The sequence below is a fragment of the Poromitra crassiceps genome (assembly GCF_964638095.1).
Source record: "Poromitra crassiceps genome assembly, chromosome: 14".
In the NCBI taxonomy this organism is placed as follows: domain Eukaryota; kingdom Metazoa; phylum Chordata; class Actinopteri; order Beryciformes; family Melamphaidae; genus Poromitra; species Poromitra crassiceps.
The window spans coordinates 5,460,571-5,465,570 of NC_139633.1; the positions used below are offsets into that span (position 1 = coordinate 5,460,571).

General features: G+C 48.5%; 1 protein-coding gene across 1 annotated transcript in view; it reads right to left on the bottom strand.

The window, feature by feature from the left end:
• Positions 1 to 5,000, bottom strand: part of mdga1 (MAM domain containing glycosylphosphatidylinositol anchor 1) — a gene marked incomplete at both ends in the record, with an annotated part of 213,739 nt that overhangs the window by 71,343 nt on the left and 137,396 nt on the right. The window lies entirely within an intron of this gene.

Genomic DNA, 5,000 nt, shown 5'->3' on the forward strand with positions numbered 1-5,000 from the left:
ACAGTTGTTTGAATACAAGGACAGCACATGTAAATTCGAGCAACCGGATTTTTCCTGCCCTGTGGCGTAAAAGTGAAAATGAAACAAAATTACCTGGTGATGTTCAGGCCTTTTTGCTATAATAATGTTCCATCCCTCTATCCACTAATACTCGCATCCCTGTAACTCTCTCATATCTCCATTCCTCCCCTCATCATCTACGTTCCATTTCCTCTGCCTTAGCTATATGTTCTTCTTCTTTTTCCTATTTAAGGGTAATTTTCTCCCAGATGGGGAAACACGCGGCCTGACAAATCACCTGACACACTGCACAAACCGTATTGCCACGAGGGATCCGGCACTTCACACGAGGCACAAACTGTTGCTAACCTCTGCTAACCAGCTGTAATTAACCTGTCAGCATAGCTATCTGTGGGTCTGTGGTTAATGACTGACTAGCTGCCATTAGCCTGGGGCCCGGCAGCCAAATTGCTCTGTTGCGAATCTCCAGCCAGCTAGCTCACCCGCGGCTAATCATATAGATAATAGCCGAGATGCTAATGCGGGTAATGCAGTGCTAACAGTGATGAGATCTGGAGGTAAGGCCCCCGGAGGTGAGGCAGCGCGACTGAAGTCCCTGATGAATCAAGTTTATCAGACACAGATGTGTAATTATGGCCTAGCGTTATGCCTGTTAATTTAGACAGATAGGCCTACAGAATTGGCCAGAGGTAGAAGAGGAGAGGAGAGGAGAGAGAGAGACAGAGAAAGCGAGAGAGACAGAAGGAGAGAGGGACAGAGAAAGACAGATCGAGCAATAGGCAGGGCGGAGGAGTGAGAAAGAGGTGTGCTTGATACAAGGTGGATAAGTGTCTTGGCAGAGTGATATAATTAATCCCAGGGGGAACTGTCAGTGATAAGGTGAACGTTCATTTAGGTATGTTAAAATGATTCTCCATGATTCCAGTGGAAAGATATTAGCCACATTATTATTTCAGTGTTCAACCAGCTGCGCAGGAGGCTATTCACCTTATGTTCAGACCTTACAGTGGTGCCAAATTCTTCTGGGTCCTTTTAACACTTCCGGCGGTCACAGCGCAAAATAAGAGAGTTGTTTTTGGAGCGGACAGTGCAGAGGGTAAAATAAAGAATGTAGCCTACTACTTTGAGCCGGTACACAGCAAGCAAGCGAGTATCCACTGTTAGCCAGGTCAGATAACATTATCGTCGACAATGACGAGCACTTTCTTGTAAAACATACCTGGACACCAACAAAGAAAGCTTCAGATAGTTTTCTCTCCTCCGAGTTGCGCTCGAGCCATTAACGTTAATAAAGACCCGCAGACGTAAACGTAATTCCCTGGAATGCGAGACTTAACGAGCCAGTTACATGGCGTTGCATTCTTAGACATTGCCGTTTGCTTTTATTTGGTATGTTACATACAATTGTCTAGTTAATTCAGAGTTAGATGATATTGGAGCAGCCAGCCATTTTATTTTATTTTATTTCTAGCCGGAAGTTTTGATACGGCCACACAACCGGGTCAAATGGGCGTGGCTACATAAGGTGAATACACTGCAGAATACTGTTCAAACAGTAGAGAGTTACAAGTAGCAAAGGGCTGCACTGTGTTACAACTGTGACCCTACAGACTAACCATCACATACTGTGTCAACAAACGCTGGCTGAATGCAAGCTTTCTCAATCATCTCTACCACATTTAAAGTAGTTCTGAAAGCTGATGATAGCAGAGCTTAATCTAGATCTTGATTGTTTGCAATACAAACTGGTACAGGTGAAATACACACGGCCAAACCAGATCCTTGTTTGGAGTCCCAGTTTACATTGTGTGCTTGGCTGGCTGCACACTGGAGTCAGGGGGACGTGAGCAGGCACCTGCATGCTAAGAAGGACGCTGAGAACTACCATGAAATGTGGCTGCTGCTTCCACTTTGGCCCTTTTCATCGCTGCTGGCACCTAGAATCTCACCATTAGTTTTGGACACCGCCTCCAGTCCACACGGCTTCCCCAACTGTCTCCTTCTTAGGCTCTAAATTGTCACTTATTGCTGATGGCCAACAGGCTGTTATGCCTTAGAGAATGCCTTAGAGAATCTAACATATACACCCCCCTTTTATAACCGCTGTCTGGGTATACTGCCCCCTCTTATAACCCCTGTCTGGGTATACTGCCCCCTCTTATAACCCCTGTCTGGGTATACTGCCCCCTCTTATAACCCCTGTCTGGATACATGTATACTGCCCTCTCTTATAACTCCTGTCTGGGTATACTGCCCTCTCTTATAACCCCTGTCTGGATACATGTATACTGCCCTCTCTTATAACCCCTGTCTGGGTATACTGCCCTCTTTTATAACCCCTGTCTGGGTATACCGCCCCCTCTTATAACTCCTGTCTGGGTATACTGCCCTCTTTTATAACCCCTGTCTGGGTATACTGCCCTCTTTTATAACCCCTGTCTGGGTATACCGCCCCCTCTTATAACTCCTGTCTGGGTATACTGCCCTCTTTTATAACCCCTGTCTGGGTATACTGCCCTCTTTTATAACCCCTGTCTGGGTATACTGCCCCCTCTTATAACCCCTGTCTGGGTATACTGCCCTCTCTTATAACCCCTGTCTGGGTATACTGCCCCCTCTTATAACCCCTGTCTGGGTATACTGCCCTCTCTTATAACTCCTGTCTGGGTATACTGCCTCCTCTTATAACCCCTGTCTGGGTATACTGCCCTCTCTTATAACCCCTGTCTGGGTATACTGCCCTCTCTTATAACCCCTGTCTGGGTATACTGCCCCCTTTTATAACCCCTGTCTGGGTATACTGCCCCCTTTTATAACCCCTGTCTGGGTATACTGCCCTCTTTTATAACCCCTGTCTGGGTATACTGCCCTCTTTTATAACCCCTGTCTGGGTATACTGCCCTCTCTTATAACCCCTGTCTGGGTATACTGCCCTCTCTTATAACCCCTGTCTGGGTATACTGCCCTCTCTTATAACCCCTGTCTGGGTATACTGCCCTCTCTTATAACCCCTGTCTGGGTATACTGCCCTCTCTTATAACCCCTGTCTGGGTATACTGCCCTCTCTTATAACCCCTGCCTGGGTATACTGCCCCCTCTTATAACCCCTGTCTGGGTATACTGCCCTCTCTTATAACACCTGCCTGGGTATACTGCCCCCTCTTATAACCCCTGTCTGGGTATACTGCCCTCTCTTATAACTCCTGTCTGGGTATACTGCCCCCTCTTATAACCCCTGTCTGGGTATACTGCCCTCTCTTATAACCCCTGTCTGGGTATACTGCCCCCTCTTATAACCCCTGTCTGGGTATACTGCCCTCTCTTATAACTCCTGTCTGGGTATACTGCCCCCTCTTATAACCCCTGTCTGGGTATACTGCCCCCTCTTATAACTCCTGTCTGGGTATACTGCCCCCTCTTATAACTCCTGTCTGGGTATACTGCCCCCTCTTATAACCCCTGTCTGGGTATACTGCCCCCTCTTATAACCCCTGCCTGGGTATACTGCCCTCTCTTATAACCCCTGCCTGGGTATACTGCCCCCTCTTATAACCCCTGTCTGGGTATACTGCCCCCTCTTATAACCCCTGTCTGGGTATACTGCCTTCTCTTATAACCCCTGTCTGGGTATACTGCCCTCTCTTACAACCCCTGTCTGGGTATACTGCCCTCTCTTACAACCCCTGTCTGGGTATACTGCCTTCTCTTATAACCCCTGCCTGGGTATACTGCCCTCTCTTATAACCCCTGCCTGGGTATACTGCCCTCTCTTATAACCCCTGTCTGGGTATACTGCCCCCTCTTATAACCCCTGTCTGGGTATACTGCCCTCTCTTACAACCCCTGTCTGGGTATACTGCCCTCTCTTATAACCCCTGTCTGGGTATACTGCCTTCTCTTATAACCCCTGTCTGGGTATACTGCCTTCTCTTATAACCCCTGCCTGGGTATACTGCCCTCTCTTATAACCCCTGTCTGGGTATACTGCCCCCTCTTATAACCCCTGTCTGGGTATACTGCCCTCTCTTATAACCCCTGCTTGGGTATACTGCCCCCTCTTATAACCCCTGTCTGGGTATACTGCCCCCTCTTATAACCCCTGTCTGGGTATACTGCCCCCTCTTATAACCCCTGTCTGGGTATACTGCCCCCTCTTATAACCCCTGTCTGGGTATCCTGCATCCACAGCCTCCCGTGGTGGAGCTGAGGGATGGGCGAGCAGTCAAGGGTCGTACTGTAATCCTTGGGCCTGATTAGTGTGTGGTCACATTCCCTGCTGCTGCTCACACACACACACACACACACACACACACACACACACACACACACACACACACGCATACTGATGCTATCTGACTTTGGAAACAGGTGGCAAGGGTAACGAAAACCCAGGAAAACCAGAGGAGAATGAAGAGAGAGAGAGAGAGAGAGAGAGAGAGAGAGAGAGAGAGAGACAGAGAGAGAGAGAGAGAGAGAGAGAGAGATACCGCAATTGTCTTATATTATTTGTTTTCCGATAGAGATTTACTGTAATGGACTAGACGGTGAAAGAGGGGGGGGAATGAGTTAAGGCTTGAGAGTGAAGGGAATAATAAGGCGATAGTTGAGGGGCAGACGAGGCAGAGGGCAGTGGAGAGAGTGAGGAAGACGAGGCAGAGGGCAGTGGAGAGAGAGAGGAAGACGAGGCAGAGGGCAGTGGAGAGAGAGAGGAAGACGAGGCAGAGGGCAGTGGAGAGAGAGAGGAAGACGAGGCAGAGGGCAGTGGAGAGAGTGAGGAAGACGAGGCAGAGGGCAGTGGAGAGAGAGAGGAAGACGAGGCAGTGGAGAGAAGGTGACACAAGGTGAGGAGAGGGAAAGAGAGGAAATAAGTGAGTGATCAGAATGCAGAGAAGCAGAGGAGAGGTTGATAGCGTTAGCGTCACACATACTGTATATAATGTAGCCCATCTGTTCTCTGCGTAGTGCATGTGTTTGTGTCC